The sequence below is a fragment of the Manis pentadactyla genome, chromosome 14, assembly GCF_030020395.1.
Source record: "Manis pentadactyla isolate mManPen7 chromosome 14, mManPen7.hap1, whole genome shotgun sequence".
NCBI classification, from domain to species: Eukaryota; Metazoa; Chordata; class Mammalia; order Pholidota; family Manidae; genus Manis; species Manis pentadactyla.
This window is the reverse complement of record NC_080032.1, coordinates 13,404,582-13,421,578: the sequence shown is the minus strand read 5'-3', so window position 1 is coordinate 13,421,578 and position 16,997 is coordinate 13,404,582. Positions and strand designations below refer to the sequence as shown.

The 16,997-nt window shown below is 38.3% G+C and overlaps 1 protein-coding gene across 1 annotated transcript in view; it reads right to left on the bottom strand.

Annotated features, from left to right (window-relative positions):
* Positions 1–16,997, bottom strand: part of CORO1C (coronin 1C) — an 87,491-nt gene that overhangs the window by 60,693 nt on the left and 9,801 nt on the right. The window lies entirely within an intron of this gene.

Genomic DNA, 16,997 nt, shown 5'->3' with positions numbered 1-16,997 from the left:
TCCAAATGGACCAGTATTTGCATTATAGGGGTACCAGAAGAAGAGGGAGAAAAAGGGATAGAAAGTGTCTTTGAGGAGGTAATTGCTGAAAACTTCCCCAATCTGGGGAAGGAGATAGTCTCTCGGGCCATGGAGATGCACAGCTCTCCCAACACAAGGGACCCAAGGAAGACAACACCAAGACATTAAAATGGCAAGTAATTAAAATGGCAAAGATCAAGGATAAGGGCAGACTATTAAAAGCAGCCACAGAGAGAAATAAGATCACATACAAAGGAAAGCCTATCAGGCTATCATCAGACTTCCTTACAGGCCAGAAGATTTTCAGGTGCTCCAACTCCCTGGCTGGCTACACAGCTCCATGTGGCATAATGTATTTAATACAATGAAGCAGAAGGGTCTTGAACCAAGAACACTTTATCCGGAAAGATTATCATTTAAATTTGAAGGAGGAATTAAATGTCCAGATAAGCAAAAGCTGAAAGAATTTACCTCCCACAAACCATCTCTATAGCGTATTTTGTAGGGACTGCTATAGATGGAAGTGTTCCTAAGGTTTAATAGTTGTCACCAGAAGTAATAAAACCACAGTAAAGAAAGCAGAACAGCTAATTACTAAGCAAGTGCAAAATTAAATTAACTATCCTGGAAGTCAATCAAGGGATAGACTAAGAGAACAGAATATGATACCTAATATAAAGAATGGAGGAGGAGGGAAAAGGAGAAAAAAAACCTTTAGATTGTGTTTGTAATAGCATATTAAGTGAGTTAAGATAGAATCTTTGATAGTAAGGAAATTAACCTTGAACCTTTGGTAACCACAAATCTAAACCCTACAATGGCAGTAAGTACATACCTATCGATAATCACCCTAAATGTAAATGGACTGAATGCACCAATCAAAAGACACAGAGTCACTGAATGGATAAAAAAACATCTATATGCTGCCTACAAGAGACTCACTTTAAACCCAAATACATACACAGACTAAAAGTGAAGGGATGGAAAAAGATATTTCATGCAACTAATAGGGAGAAAAAAGCAAGAGTTGCAGTACTTGTATCAGACAAAATAGACTTCAAAACAAAGAAAGTCACAAAGGACAAAGAAGGACATTATGTAATGATACAGGGGTCAATTCAACAAGAAGATATGAACACTATAAATATCTATGCGCCCAACACAGGAGCACCTACATATGTGAAACAAATACTAACAGAATTAAAAGGGGAAACAGAATGCAATGTATTCATTAGGAGACTTCAACACTCCACTCACTCTGAAGGACAGATCAACCAGACAGAAAATGAGTAAAGAGACAGAGGCACTGAACAACAAATTAGAACAGATGGACCTAACAGATATCTAGAGAACTCGACACCCAAAAGCAGCAGAATACACATTCTTCTGAAGTGCTGATGGAACACTTTCAAGAATAGATCACATACTAGGCCACAAAAAGAGCCTTGGTAAATTCAAAAAGATTGAAATTATACCAACCAGTTTCTCAGACCACAAAGGTATGAAACTAGAAATAAATTATGCAAAGAAAATGAAAACTCCCACAAACACATGGAGGCTTCACAACATGCTCCTAAATAACCAATGGATCAATGACCAAATAAAAACAGAGATCAAGCAATATATGGAGACAAATGACAACAATAATTCAACACTGCAAAATCTGTGGGAAGCCAAGGCCATGCTAAGAGGAAAAGTACACTGCAATACAGGCCTACCTCACGAAAGAATAACGATCCCATATAAGCAGTCTAAACTCACAATTAACGAAACTAGAAAAAGAAGAACAAATGAGGCCCAAAGCCAGAAGAAGGAGGGACAGAATGAAGATTAGAGCAGAAATAAATAAAATAGGGAAGAATAAAACAATAGAAAGAATCAATAAAAGCAAGAGCTGGTTCTTTGAGAAAATAAACAAAACAGATAACCCCCTAGCCAGAAAAAAAGAGACTCTACTCACATAAACAGAATCAGAAATGAGAAAGGAAAAAATCACTATGGATACCACAGAAATACAAAGAATTATTAGAGAATACTATGAAAAATTATATGCTAACAAACTGGATAACCTAGAAGAAATGGACAACTTTCTAGAAAAATACAACCTTGCAAGGCTGACCCAGAAAGAAACAGAAAATCTGAATAGACCAATTACCAGCAACGAAATTGAACTGGTAATCAAAAACCTACCTAAGAGCAAAATGCCTGGACCAGATGACTTCACTGCTGAATTTTATCAAATATTTAGTGAAGACCTAATACCTATCCTCCTTAAAGTTTTCCAAAGAGTAGAAGAAGGAATACTTCCAAACTCATTCTATGAGGCCAGCATCACTCTAATATCAAAACCAGGTAAAGACACCACAAAAAAAAAGAAAATTACAGACCAATATACCTGATGAACATAGATGCAAAAATACTAAAAAAATATTAGCAAATTGACATCAAAAAGATCATCCATCATAATCAAGTGAGATTCATCCCAGGGATGCAAGGATGGTACAACATTCGAAAATCCATCAACAACATCCACCACATCAACAAAAAAGAATGACAAAAACCACATGATCATCTCCATAGATGCTCAAAAAGCATTTCACAAAATTCAACATCCATTCATGATAAAAACTCTCAACAAAATGGGTATAGAGGGCAAGTACCTCAACATAATAAAGGCCATATATGACAAACCCACAGCCAACATTATACTTGACAGCAAGAACCTGAAAGCTTCTCCTTTAAGATCAGGAACACGACAAGGATGCCCATTCTCCCCACTTCTATTCAACATAGTTCTGGAGGTCCTAGCCACGGCAATCAGACAACACAAAGAAATAAAAGGCATCCAGATTGGCAAGGAAGAAGTTAAACTGTCCCTGTTTGCAGATGACATGATATTGTACATAAAAAACCCTAAAGACTCCACTCCAAAACTACTAGATCTAGTATCTGAATTCAACAAAGCTGCAGGATAAAAAATACACAGAAATCTGTGGCACTCCTATACACTAACAATGAACTAGCAGAGAGAGAAATCAGGAAAACAATTCCATTCACATTTGCAACAAAAAGAATAAAATACCTAGGAATAAACCTAACCAAGGAAGTGAAAGACCTATACTCTGAAAACTACAAGACACTCATGAGAGAAATTAAAGAAGATACCAATAAATGGAAACACATCCCATGCTCATGGATAGGAAGGATTAGTATTGTCAAAATGGCCTCCTGCCTAAAGGAATCTACAGATTCAATGCAATCCCTATCAAAATACCAAGAGCATTCTTCAACAAACTAGAGAAAATAGTTCTAAAATTCATATGGAACCACAAAAGACCCCGAATAGCCAAAGCAATCCTGAGAAGGAAGAATAAACCCGGGGGGATTATGCTCAACTTCAAGCTCTACTACAAAGCCACAGTAATCAAGACAATTTGGTACTGGCACAAGAACAGACCCATAGACCAATGGAACAGACTAGAGAGCCCAGATATAAACCCAAGCATATATGGTCAATTAATATACGATAAAGGAGCCATGGATATACAATGGGGAAATGACAGCCTCTTCAACAACTGGTGTTGGCAAAATGGGACAGCTACATGCAAGAGAATGAAACTGGATTATTGTTTAGCCCCATACACAAAAGTAAACTCGAAATGGATCAAAGACCTGAATGTAAGTCATGAAACCATAAAACTCTTAGAAGACAACACAGGCAAAAATCTCCAGAATATAAGCATGAGCAACTTCTTCCTGAACGCATCTCCTCGAGAAAGGGAAACAAAAGCAAAAATGAACTCATGAGACTACATCAAACTAAAAAAGTTTCTGTACAGCAAAGGACACCATCAACAGAACAAAAAGGTATCCTACAGTATGGGAGAATATATTTGTAAATGACATATCTGGCAAGGGGTTAACATCCAAAATATATAAAGAACTCACATGCCTCAACACACAAAAAGCAAATAATCCAATCAAAAAATGGGCAGAGGATATGAAGAGACAGTTCTCCAAAGAAGAAGTTTAGATGGCCAACAGACCCATGAAAAGATGCTCCACATCACTAATCATCAGGGAAATGCAAATAAAAACCACAATGAGATATCACCTCACACCTGTAAGGATGGCCAGCATCAAAAAGACTAAGAACAACAAATGCTGGCGAGGATGTGGAGAAAGGGGAACCCTCCTACTCTGCTGGTGGGAACATAATAGTTCAACCACTGTGGAAAGCACTATGGAGGTTCCTCAAAAAACTAAAAATAGAAATACCATTTGACCCGGGAATCCCACTCCTTGGAATTTACCCAAAGAATACAACTTCTCAGATTCAAAAAAAACCACATGCACCCCTATGTTCATTGCAGCACTATTTACAATAGCCAAGATATGGAAGCATCCTAAGTGTCCATTAGTAGATGAATGGATAAAGAAGAGGTGGTACATATACACAATGGAATACTATTGGGCCATAAAAAGAAATAAATCCTACCATTTGCAACAACATGGATGGAGTTGGAGGATATTATGCTCAGTGAAATAAGCCAGGCAGAGAAAGACAAGTTCCAAATGACTTCCCTCATTTGTGGAGTTTAACAACGAAGCAAAACTGAAGGAACAAAATAGCAGCAGACTCTTAGACTCCAAGAAGGGACTAGTGGTTATCAAAGGGGAGGGGTGTGGGAGGGAGAGTGGGTAGGAGAGAGGGAGAATGGGATTGAGGGGTATTATGTTTAGTACACATGGTGTGGGGGATCACAGGGAAAACAGTGTAGCACAGAGAAGGTAAATAGTAAATCTGGCATCTTACTACACTGATGGACAGTGACTGCATTGGGGTATGGGTGGGGACTTGATAATATGGGTAAATGCAGTAACCACATTGTTTTTTCATGTGAAACCTTCATAAGAGTGTATATCAATAATACCTTAATAAAAAAATTTTTTTTTAATTTCGTGTTCCCCCACCTCAGCAAGGTATCTACTACACATTAACTTTCCCTCAAAAGACGGAAAAAATGGGAACTATCTCAAATAGAAAAACTCCACTCAAGAGAGCTGCCTGAATTATCAAATGGTATTAGTGTTTCACCAATTTTTTGTGTTACAAATTTCCAAGAAGTCTTATCATCAAACTTAAAAGTTCTTTTGAAATGTTTATAAATTTCAAAATAAATTGACTTTAGATGGGAGAAAATGAAATATGGTTTTTAATTTCCACAAACTTTGGGAAATAATAGTTACCTAAGGCCTTATAATACGTAATTATCATTCTGGCCATATTCCAATAGATGGGGGTCTATTCTAAAATGGTTTTCATTACACTACGAACTGGTATGTCTTTGAAAGACAAGGTGAGAATAGGCTGAGAGCACAGCCTCAAGTATGAAATGTTCCTCTGTGGGAACTGGTTGAAACCCCTATTTTAGAAACATGGACCTGAACAAGTTTCCAGTGATACTCAAGGCCAAGAAAGAGGATTAACGGTTAGGTCTCAACTGTCCAGCAACTATCATAATACATTTCTTACTTTTTAAAAATTTCTTTATATTTTTAATCATCACCATACTATAGATTACATCCCCAGGACTTATTTTAGAAGTGGAAATCTGTACCCTTACCCTCTTTCCCCATCTCTGGCAACCATCCATCCTGTTCTGTTTCTATGAGGTCAAGGTGGGTTCTTATTTTAGATTCAACATAAAAATGATACCATACACTATTTGTCTTTCTCTGTATCATTTTACTTTGTATAATGCCCTCTTTGTCACAAATGGCTGGATTTCCTTTTTTATGGCTGAAGAGTATTTCTCTGTGTATCACATTTCTTTAACTGTTCATCTGTTGATGTACACTTTGTTTGTTTCCAAGTCTTGGCTATTATGACTAATGTTGCAGTGAACATGGGGGTGCAGTTATCTTTTGAAGATAGTGGTTTCTCTTCCTTTGGATAAATATCCAGAACTGGGATTGCTGGATCACATGGTAGTTCTAGATTTAATTTTTTGAGGAACCTTCATACTGCTTTCATAGTTGTCACACTAATTTCCATTCTCACACAAATTTCTATTCAATAGATAATATACTTCCATTTTTTATCTTCAAATAAAGAAAAATCTAAAAGCTGACTATTGATATTCATATTATTTAACTCATCTAAGGTAACAAAAACAATTAAAATTTCCTTTACATGTTGGCTGAACATCTTAACCAATAACAAGCTCTAAAATTAAGGTCTACTTCTATGGTTTAAGGACTTATTTTTTAAGTGTCAGTGGAAAGTTTGCTAGAAATCATTCTCAGAATAAAACTTCATCGTAAAGTCAGCTGATCATCCTCAGCCTCTAGGAGAGTGTAAAGGCTTCTTATGGTACTGCCACATCAAGCTATACATAGAAAATTTATTTCATAGGCCATGTAAGAAATGTGTTGGGTGTTAGGACAAGATGTAGACAAGAAAGGGTGTTTACATTGTAACGGTACCAAATAAAATCACTCAAAACACCTAAATAAATGCTACCATTTTCTATGTCTACTTCCATTGATCTCATAAAAAAATGACCACAATTTTGACATTTTCCTGTTTGCTGAGAAGGTATCTGTTTAAAGATTCCAGCAGATGTACTTCTATGGTTCATATAAAAGGAAATGCATCCGGCTAGGAACACATACAGGAAAACCCCTATGAGTAGCAAAATCCTGCTTGCACATTTGCTGAGGCCACTGCACAGCATCAACTACTCCGTTGCTCAGCAGACTGAGAAAGTTCCCTAGCCAGACCAACTGCAGGAAGACTCCAGAATGTCCCAACAGGGAAAGAACACATTCCCTCTAAGCTGCTGCTTTTAATGGTAGGCAGGTTTTAATGTGGGAGAGATTAGATGCATTATTTAATAGAAAAAGGCAAGTAGGATAGCAAATGAGGAAACAAATGTCCTAAAACCAGCTATTTAAATGCAATGGCAAGTTAAAAATTCCTTTTAAGAAGCTGGAAATGTAATGTTAGCTTATGTAGAATATATGTTCACAAGAGAGCAGTCATCCAAAGCAAATATTTTGACTAAATGCAAAAATTCAACATTCATCATTGCTGGACAGGAGATGGCTGAGCTGCACAAAATTTTCATAAAGAAAACCTACCAGTGACACTTGAAGAGTTCACCTAACAAATTATTTTCACTGCACCCAATTCCTTAATTAAGATTCACATGAGACATCCCAAGGAAAAATATTTGGAAGAGGGAGAATAAAAAACCACATGCAGCATTTGCTCAGGAAGTCAGATACACAACCACCTCCTACACAGCAGCAATGGCTGAAAGACACTTGTCCACTTGATGACACTGAACTGGAAAAAAGTTAGAAAAAAATGTTTTTTTCCCTAAAACAACTACTAACCATGTAAGACAACTGACTGCAAGTATGTTACAGCTGCCAGGTCGGTTCAATTTATAATGACATTAAGAGGGGTAAGAAAAAAGGGGGAAACAAAAGTAAACTTGAAATGGATCCAAGATCTGAATGTTAAGTCGTGAAACCATAAAACTCTTTGAAGACAACATAAGCAAAAATCTCTTGAATATAAACATGGGCAACTTTTCCTGAATACATCTCCCAGGGCAAGGGAAACAAAAGCAAAAATGAACAAATGGGACTACATCAAGCTAAAAAGCTTCTGTACACTAAAGGACACCATCACAGAACAAAAGGTATCCTATATTATGGGAGAATATATTTGTAAATGACATATCCGACAATGGGTTAACATCCAAATATATAAAGAACTCACATGCCTCAACACCCAAAAAGCAAATAACCCAATTAAAAAATGGGCAGAGAATATGAACAGACAATTTTCCAAAGAAGAAATTCAGGTGGCCAACAGGCACATGAAAAGATGCTCCACATTGCTAATTATCAGGGAAATGCAAATTAAAACCACAATGAGATATCACCTCACACAGTTAGGATGGCCAACATAGGAAAGACTAGGAACAATAAATACTGACAAGGATGCGGAGAAAGGGGGACCCTCCTACACTGCTGGTGGGAATGTAAGCTAGTTCAACCATGTGGAAAGCAATATGGAGGTTCCTCAAAAAACTAAAAATAGAAATACCATATGACCCGGGAAATCCGCTCCTAGGAATTTACCCAAAGAAAACAAGTTATTAGATTCAGAAAGACATATGCACCCCTATGTTTACTGCAGCACTATTTACAATAGCCAAGATATGGAAGCAACCTAAGTGTCCATCAGTAGATGAATGGATAAAGAAGAGGTGGTACATATACACAATGGAATACTATTCAGCCTTAAGAAAGAAACAAATCCTACCATCTGCAACAACATGGATGGAGCTAGAGGGTATTATGCTCTGTGAAATAAGCCAGGTGGAGAAAGACAAGTACCAAATGATTTCCCTCATTTGTGGAGTACAACAACAAAGCAGAACTGAAGGAACAAAATAGCAGCGGACTACTGTCCAAGAAGAGACTAGTGGTTACCAAAGGGGAGGGGTGGGGGAGGGTCGGTGGGGAGGGAGGGAGATGGGATTGAGGGGTATTATGACTAGTACACATGGTGTGTGGGGATCATGGGGAAGACAGTGTAGCACAGAGAAGACAAGTAGTGACTCTGTGGCATCTTACTACACTTATGGACAGTGACTACAATGAGGTATGGGGGTGACTGGATAATATGGGTCAATGTAGTAACCACATTGTTTTTCAGGTGAAACCTTCGTAAGAGTGTGTATCAATAATACATTAACAAACGAAATAAAAAATTAAAATACCATGGCTAGGACCTCCAGTACTATGTTGAATAGAAGTGGGGAGAGTGAGCATCCTTGTCTTGTTCCCAATCCTAAAGGAAAAGCTTTCAGCTTCTCACTGTTAAGTATACTGTTGGCTGTGGGTTTGTCATATATGGCCTTTATTATGTTGAGGTACTTGCCCTCTATACCCATTTTGTTGAGACTTTTTATCATGAATGGATGTTGAATTTTGTGAAATACTTTTTGAGCATCTATGGAGATGATCATGTGGTTTTTGTCATTCTTTCTGTTGATGTGGTGGATGATGTTGATGGATTTTCGAATGTTGTACCATCCTTGCATCCCTGGAATAAATCCTACTTGATCATGATGGATGATCTTTTTGATGTCTTTTATTTGCTAATATTTTGTTGAGTATTTTTGCATCTGTGTTCATCAGGGATATTGGTCTGTAATTTTTTTTCGTGGTGTCTTTACCTGGTTTTGGTATTAGAGGGATGCTGGCTTCATAGAATGAGTTTGGAAGTATTCCTTCTTCTTAGACTCTTTTTGAAAACTTTAAGGAGGATGGGTATTAGGTCTTCACTAAATGTTTGATAAAATTCAGCAGTGAAACCATCTGGTCCAGGCGTTTTGTTCTTAGGTAGGTTTTTGATTACCAGTTCAATTTCGTTGCTGGTAATTGGTCTGTTCAGATTTATTTCTTTCTGGGTCAGCCTTGGAAGGTTGTATTTTTCTAGAAAGTTGTCCATTTCTTCTAGGTTATCCAGTTTGTTAGCATATAATTTTTCATAGTATTCTCTAATAATTATTTGTATTTCTGTGGTGTCCATAGTGAGTTTTCCTTTCTCATTTCTGATTCTTTATGTGAGTAGAGTCTCTTTTTTTCTTGATAAGTCTGGCTAGAGGTTTATCTATTTTGTTTATTTTCTCAAAGAACCAGCTCCTGCTTTCACTGATTCTATTGTTTTATTCTTCTCTATTTTATTTATTTCTGCTCTAATCTTTATTCTGTCCCTTCTACTGGCTTTGGGCCTCATTTATTCTTCTTTCTCTAGTTTCATTGTGAGTTTACACTGTTCATATGGGATTGTTCTTCTTTCTTGAGGTAAGCCTGTATTGCAATATACTTCCCCCCTCTTAGCACGGCCTTTGCTGTGTCCCACAGATTTTGTGGTGTTGAGTTATTGTTGTTATCGGTCCATATACTGCTTGATCTCTTTTTTTATTTGGTTATTGATCCATTGATTATTTGGGAGCATGCTGTTAAGCCTCCATGTTTGTGGGCTTTTTTGTTTTCTTTGTGTAATTTATTTCTAGTTTCATACCTCTGTGGTCTGAGAAGCTGGTTGGTACAATTTCAATCTTTTTTAATTTACCGAGGCTCTTTTTGTGGCCTATTATACAATCTATTCTTGAAACTGTTCCATGTGCACTTGAGAAGAATGTGTATCCTGCTGCTTTTGGTTGGAGTGTTCTGTAGATATCTGCTAGGCCCATCTGTTTCAACGTGTTGTTCAGTGCCTCATGTCTCCTTACTTATTTTGTCTGGTTGATCTGTCTTTCAGAGTAAGTGGTGTGTTGAAGTCTCCTAAAATGAATGCATTGCATTCTATTTCCCCCTTTAATACTGTTCGTATTTGTTTCACATATGTAGGTGCTCCTGTCTTGGGTGCATTGATATTTATAATGGTTATATCTTCTTGTTAGACTGACCTATTTATCATTATGTAATGTCCTTCTTTGTCCCTTGTGACTTTCTTTGTTTTGAAGTCTATTTTGTCTGATAGAAGTACTGCAACTCCTGCTTTTTTCTCCCTATTAGTTGCATGAAATATCTTTTTCCATCCCTTCACTTTTAGTCTGTGTATGTCTTTAGGTTTGAAGTGAGTCTCTTGTAGGCAGCATATAGACAGGCTTTGTTTTTTTATCCAGTGACTCTATATCTTTTGACTGGTGCATTCAGACCATTTACATTTAGGGTGATTATCAATAGGTATGTACTTATTGCCATTGCAGGCTTTAGATTCATGGTTACCAAAGGTTCAAGGGTAACTTCCTTACTATCAGTCTAATTTAACTCACTGAATACTCTATTACAAACACAATGTAAAGGTTCTTTTTTTTTCTCTCCTTTTTCTTCCTCCTCCATTTTTTATATATTAGGTATCTGCTTAGTAATTAATTGTTTACTGTGGTTTATTTCCTCTGGTGACAGCTATTTAGCCTTAGGAACACTTCCAACTACAGCAGTCCTCCAAAATACATTATAGAAATGGTTTGTGGGAGGTAAATTCTCTCAGCCTTTGCTTATCTGGAAATTGTTTAATCCCTCCTTCAAATTTAAATGATAGTCTTTCCGGGTAGACTATTCTTGGTTCGAGGCCCTTCTGCTTCATTGCATTAAATATATCATGGCACTCCCTTCTAAGGGAAGTTTTCTTTTTGAGAAGTCTGATGAAAGCCTGATGAGTTTTCCTTTATATGTGATCTTCTTTCTCTCTCTGGCTGCCTTTAAAACTTTGTCTTTATCCTTGATCTTTGCCATTTTAATTATTATATGTCTTGGTGTTGTCTTCCTTGGGTCCCTTGTGTTGGGAGATCTGTGTACCTCCATGGCCTGAGAGACTATCTCCTTCCCCAGATTGGGGAGGTTTTCAAAAATTACCTCCTCAAAGACACTTTCTATCCCTTTTTCTCTCTTCTTCTTCTTCTGGTACCCCTATAATGCAAATAATGTTCCATTTGGATTGGTCACACAGTTCTCTCATTATTCTTTCATTCCTAGAGATCCTTTTTTCTCTCTGTACCTCAGCTTCTTTGCATTCCTCTTATCTAATTTCTATTTCATTTACTGTCTCCTCTACTTCATCTAATCTGTTTTTAAATCCTTTCACTGCATGTTTAATTTCAGATACTGTATTCTTCAATGTTTGTATCTCTTTTCTGTATTCCTCCGAGTTCCTGAATATTTTTCTGTAGCTCCGTGAGCATGTTTTTGATTTCTATTTTGAAATCTGTTTTAGGAAGATTGATAAGTTCAGTTTCACTTGGCCCTCTTTCTGGTGTTTGTGGGATTTTTGTTTGAACCAGGTTCCTTTGACATTTCTTATTTATAGGTGGTGCCTTCTAGTGCCCAGGAGCTCTACTCTCTGGAGCTGCTCAACTCCTGGAGCAATGGTGGGGGTCGCAGGCGAGTGGCACTGGTGCCTGTCAGGAGGAAAGTGCTCTTTCCTGCTTCCCGGCTGCAGTGCCTGTCTCCACTACCAGGGCCAGTGGGCTGAGCATGCAGGGAAAAGCCTCTCTGTTTTACACTTGTAGCTGCTGTAGGCGGGGCTGCTCTCTGGCTGGCCTGGCACAATGGCTGGGACAGGCGGTTTGTGAGCTGGTGCTGGCTGGGAGGAAGGCACAGGAGGCTGCACATTGTGATGGGGGGGCCTCACAACTGTGTTGACAGCCTGGGGGAATGGAGTGCCTGAAGCTATTGAAAGTTCCCAACCTGCTGAGCAGAGTGCACCCAGACAATTTTGTTTACCTGTCCCTTCTCCTGAGCAGCAAGGTCTGTACAGTCCTTGCCCCTTTAGCTGCCCTCTTGCTGTTAGGAAGTCTCTCAGACTGCCCGCCTTTCTATTGGCCCAGAGCAGCCCAATGTGGATCCCTGTTTTCCACAAGCAGCTGGAATCTCAGTCTCTCCAGGAAGTCCACCTGTCTTAGTTTCCCAACCCCACTAATCTCCAGAGCACCGTGTAATTTAGGTTCATGCTCCCAGAGCCAATCTCCAGGTCTGGTTGCTCAGCAGTCCTAGGCCTCCCCTCCCTCCCTGCTCTGTTTCTCTTCCTCCCTCCAGTGAGCTGGGGTAGGGAAAGGGCTTGGGTCCATGATCTCCTAGGCCTCCCCTCCCTCCCTGCTCTGTTTCTCTTCCTCCCTCCAGTGAGCTGGGGTAGGGGAAGGGCTTGGGTCCCTCTGGATCATGGCTTTGGTACTTTACCCTTTTCCTTGAGGTCTGCTGGTTTCCCCAGGTGTAGACAGTCTGCTGCAGCCTTCTTTCCTGTTGCTCTTTCAGGACTTGATGTATTTGCTATATTTTCATATTATATGTGGTTTTGGGAGGAGGTTTGTGTCTCACCTCTCATGCCTCCATCTTTAATCCCTTCCTTGATTATCATTTTAGTTTTTACATGTTAAGAACAGAAATAAAAATGAAAAGACAAAAAACAAAAGTCAGATCTACCAAGAAGCATCTAGGCTCTGTCTTTAAAGAAGCCTGGAGTGGAAAGAGTTCCAAAGCTCATCTATTCCAGGCCCTTCATTTTCAGCCCAGAAACATTATGTGATTCGCCCAAAGATAAGGGACTTCTGAGAAAGACACAAAGACCTCGAACCACAAAGGCAAGTTCAACTTTCTACCCTCTGAACTTTCATACTTTTTCAATGATAAATTCCCCATCACACATACAATGTGGCTTCCCCACATCAGCCAATAATGCCACTCAGTTCTTTCATGGGGGTGCTGCCTCAACAGCCAACAGCTCCACCTGGCCTGTTTGTGCAACTTTTAAATATGAAATTGCACTTTGTTCCCATTTCATAACATACAGACACTGGCTCTAAGCACTCAAATATACTGAGACAAACAGCAGAGAGCATTCGGTATGCCAAAGGAAGCAAAGCTTTACTTCTGACTGAAAACCCTTTAGACTAACTCCAGTGGACCATGTGCTCCACTCTCCAGAACAACCATGACAGACCATGCATGGAAAGCTGGGGATCTACACATCAAGGGCAATTTCTGAAAAGGTAAGGCTTATACTTTTTAAAGCTTTCTAACAGGGGAACTTGTACTTTACACATTTTACAATTTTGTACCCATTTAGGAATTTGTTACAAAGAGAGGTTGGAGACTACCCATAAACATTTGCTGAGGACCTGGAGGAGAATGTGAAGCTATGAAAATAACTGCTAAAAACAAAGTCTGACAAGAAGTGAAATGTGCTATATACAGAAATCAAATCACCATGAAGTATGCTTTAAATATCTTATAAATTTTATATGTCAATTATACCTCAATAAAGTGAAAATGTTTTTAAAAGAAATTAAATGGGAATGATATGAACAGCAAAAGAGTGACATATAAAGATTCTAAATACAAAAAAAATTAAAACCCTCAAATTAACTTTCTCACAGAGTTGTATTAGAGACCCTTTGTCAACTAAAAGATGCCATAATAGGGCCTGTAACTCACTTAAAATATAACCAAAAGACATTATAGAAATTTTGCAGTTACTAAAACGTGAAATTAGAAGGTGTTAGGGGTCATCTCTAACTCTTCAGTAACAGAAATATGTATCTTTCATTACACTATCAAAATAAGAGCAGGTTTTTCCCAAGATAATGTGCAGAGATGACATGTTTACAATCCCTAATATCTCCCCATTTTCTGCTTATCACCAGCATCTTTATAAACACAACCACCTCTCCCATCCCTGGAGCTTTGAAAAAGGACTGCTGAAGAAACCTCTGTCACAGTGAGAGGGGCAGGCTCTACCTACCCAAAGAACACTAATAAAACCCTCTGGGGCTGCAGGCATCTCCCTGAAGTGCACCCCAGGAGAGCAGGCTGAAAAGCTGAACTCTGCCTCTCTCTTCAAAGAGCCAAATTAGTCCCAAGAGCCCTCATACCAACTGCAGAACTTTTACAGACATGACAGACACAGCAATCTCACTTAAAAGTTAATGACAAATGTGTTTCAAAATATTTTCTATACTGATGACCTACTTTTCTTATCAACAACTGGTAAAAAGTATACTGTGTATGTGTCCAAACTTACTAAGGCTGTTTCCACTGCTTAGTCAGATGAAGTTTCTCTTGGAATAAAATTTTAGTAATTCCTTAGTAATATACTTATACCAGGAAATGAAATTACTGGACTCCCAGATCTTTTTTAAGGCATTTTTATGAAGATCTTCATAAGTTAAGTCACAGGCAAAACTGGCAATGTCAAAGAACAAAATAATCACCTTCTACTGAAGAGTTTCAGTCTTCCCTTTTCAATACCCTATACCCTGGTAAGCAGTTACTAAATTAAAATACTCTTGACAATGTTTCAACAGAACAGTGAGGTAAAGTAGGAAAAACTCTGGCTTGGATGCAAGACACAAGTTTATCCTGACACAGTCACCTAAACAGTAAGTCATTTTGGTCCTATGATGTTGGTTTCTCATCTATAAAATGGGAGAACTAAAGTAAATTATTTCAAGGGTCCTATTATAATCTAAAGCTTACAAACCTATGTGGAATGCTTCTTTCACTGGGATCCAGTCCACATTCTCCCGGAGAAAACACACACAATTCATTAAGAACTGAATTAGTTACTAGCACCCACAGGGTTATAGAGTTAACACATACATTCAACTGTGAATACTCACCAGGTCTTTAATCCCAGCCATTCACTAGTCATTTATTCCACGAGTACTTACTGAGCTTTGACCATGAACCTGGCATCATGCTAGATGTCGCAAACACAATGATGAGCACGGGGCCCTGGCCCCAGCCCTCACGGAGCTCCCAGTCTGCTGGAGGAGACACACCGCTATCAAACACACACACACTAATGTGCTGCTGTGACTCATGCTGGATGCAAAAGTACACAGAGGGAGGGAGTCAAAGGCCAGGGCAAGAACTACCTTATGGTAGTAGCGCCATAGAGCCTTCTCTTTACAAGTAGGGTGTCTGAAAAGAGGAAAATCCTAGGGAAAATATTTAAATTACTTATTGTACCTTTTCAGATTAATGACTGGATTGCACCTTTAAAAATGAGGTATTTGCCCAGGGAGGTACCTAGACCTTGAAAATAAACATACTGAGCATGCTGTTTGAAAATGAAAGTAACAGTTTAGAATAAAAATCTCCGTTTCCAGAATTTTCAGACATTATATAGAAATGCAAAAGTACACCTCTTAAACTCTTACTACACCTTAGAACAAATATTTTTATCTAACCCTTTTTTAGTAAAATTAAAAATCATTTCCTTGTCAGCAAACCTCTCTTCTAAAGGGGGTTAAAAAACAAACATAAAAACCCTACGGAATATCAGTACCTACAACAGAGTACAAGAAACTGTAAGAATGTAATTTCATTGGTGAAAATGTAGGTAGTTACTACCAAATGAATACTTTACCACCACTCCAATACCCTCCTAAGGTCTTGGTTCTTTAGGAGGAGAACACTACACATCTTATTTCACCAATAAAATGGAAATACCTCCAGGGAACTGTACACAAACAAATAAGGCCCACTTTTAGGAGGAAAACATCCCAAATCCAGTTTTCTTCCAAACTGTATGAATATTTGAAAAGAAAATCATAGCCCTTAATTCTTTATGTTAAATTAATTGGATTGCACAATATTACTAAAAGAAAAATTCTATATGCCTCAAATGAAACAGGAAGAATCCTTGTTTTGTGAGTAGAAAGCTATAGCAGGAAGAATGGGGAGTGGGAGGCTTCCCATCCCTAATACTCCTTAAAAATGACCTTTATACAACAGCCCCCCCAATAACAAGAAACCCTACACTTAACGGTTTGTGGTGATCTCTAAGAAATGCCAGAAATACACACACACACACACACACACAAATGCAAGTACAACACAATTCTTTTCTTGTGATCACTTATCACAATTACAAAACTATTATTTTCTGTTATCACATATCATCAATACAATATAAACTAAAGCCTACAGTTTTGCAAATTCTAGTATTGCACAAACTCCTAAATGATTCAACAGTTGAAATGATGCACCATTTGCCCTATATTCACATACTCAGTTCCTGTCAATTTCCTATTTCCTAAGTCAAATGAATCCAAACAGTATATCCTGGTTCCAGGAGCCACTAAAATGACCTGAGACCTGCCTTGTGGTTCCTCTGGGTCTGGGCCTGGAAGCCCCTCGGGGTCCACTGTGGACACTTTACAGTCAGTCAGTGCATTAAGGGAAAAAAACTGGAGAACAGAAAAACAAAAAGAAAGTTTTTTTTCCATGGTTATCTTACATTTAAATTCTCATCTTGATGCAAATTATGGTTCTTCCCATATCTGTTTTGACCAACACTCTCAGAATGAAAGCGTGCCCCCACTAGGAGGTTCCTCTGCTGCATCTTTCTCAAGGCAAAGCTGCTAACTACCCTACAA